Genomic DNA, 1,592 nt, shown 5'->3' with positions numbered 1-1,592 from the left:
GGGGAGCCTAGAGTCAGAGGAAATGTATTTAAATTGCAACAGAATCGATTTATAGCTTGTATCTATTTTCCTGATTTGTAGAACCCTTTCATCTAAAGGGATCAAGTGCTCATATTAGACAAGATAGACTTTTCTAAGTTTAGCCGCACCATAAAGCAGGGACGTTGGGTGAAAGTAGAGTTGCTTTCTTCACTATGTTTTAGCAAGGATTCTGGCCAAGCACCACAAAACTTTAGAGAGTCAAATGCTGCTGTAAGAACACTTCCCTTTAAGAAGGAAAGAGCAATTTGAATGGGGATTCAGAAAAGGGGGCAAGCCTACCAACTTCAGAAGGCTGACTCCATTACCAAACCCAAAAACCAAACTCACTGCCATGAAGTCTATCCCAACTCATCTTAGTGACCGTACAGGACAGGATACAACTGCCCTTGTGGGTTTCTGAGACTGTAACTCTTTAGAGAAGAAGCCTTGTCTTTCTTAGAGAGACAGGTGGTTTTGAACTGCTAACCTTGTAGTTAGCAGTCCAACACATAACCCACCCACCACCAGGACTCCTTCACAGTCATAGGATATCCACTCTGAGGAGACTATCAGACAGGAAACAGCACGGGATGGTGGCTTGAGGAAAGCATGTTCCTATGAATAGCAGAATGGATTTGCCAGGACTGGGGAGGAGACCTCACCTTCTATTCAAGGGAAAATGAGCCAGCCTGCAGGCTTCTTGGCTAGGCTTAGTCCAAAATCAGCAGGAGGAAAGCGTGGTATTTCTACGATGATCAAGTCAATAAAGGCCTTCAAGTAAGGATAAGGGACTAAAAGTTTTGTCCCTGGGAAGCTAGGGTGCCAGAAAAGGAAGTGCATCCATTTTCTATGGATCTGCACCTAAATTTCTAGAATGTCTCAACAGTAATTTGAAGCCTTGAACACTCACGCCAGGAGGCCTGATGAGCTGCTGTAGGGCGTCAAGAATATCATTCGTGAGGAAAGCAAAAGGTCATTAGAAAGATAAGGATGAATGAAATTATCCAAGCGGGTGTCAGAGTCAACTCTGAAATTTGCTCTTACTCATACAGTGGCTAAAGTGAAGGGAAGAAATGATGAAGTCAAAAAGCTAAACAGAGCATTTAGAGGGTAGCCCAAGAAGACAAATGCAACTATTATAATGAAATGTGTAAAGACCAAGAAGTAGAAAAATAAAAGGGAAGAACAAGCTCAGCATTATCTTAAACTGAAAGAACTCAAGAAAAGAATCAAGCATTGACTTGCAATATTGAAAGGTTCTATGGGCAAAATATTGAATGGTGCAGGAAGCATCAGAAGAAGATGGGAAGACTACGCAGAGTCACTGTAGTGACTGCGTTCCACTAGCCCACAGTCCACCATTTCAGGAGGTAGCACAGGAGCAAGAACCAATAATGCTGAAGGAAGAAGTTCAAGATGCATTGACAGGCCCAAAACAAGACTCCAGAAATTGATGACATGTTTCAACAAGCTGATGAAGCACCGCAAGTACTCACTCTTCTGTGGCTAGAAACTTGGAAGATAGCTACTTGCCCAACTTGACCTTTTCCTCCTGCTGGCTTTGTGTCAGG

The sequence above is a fragment of the Echinops telfairi genome, unplaced genomic scaffold, assembly GCF_000313985.2.
Source record: "Echinops telfairi isolate 266 unplaced genomic scaffold, ASM31398v2 ScPeMD7_2186;HRSCAF=2738, whole genome shotgun sequence".
Classification (NCBI taxonomy): Eukaryota; Metazoa; Chordata; class Mammalia; order Afrosoricida; family Tenrecidae; genus Echinops; species Echinops telfairi.
Note: the sequence above shows the minus strand (reverse complement) of the source record.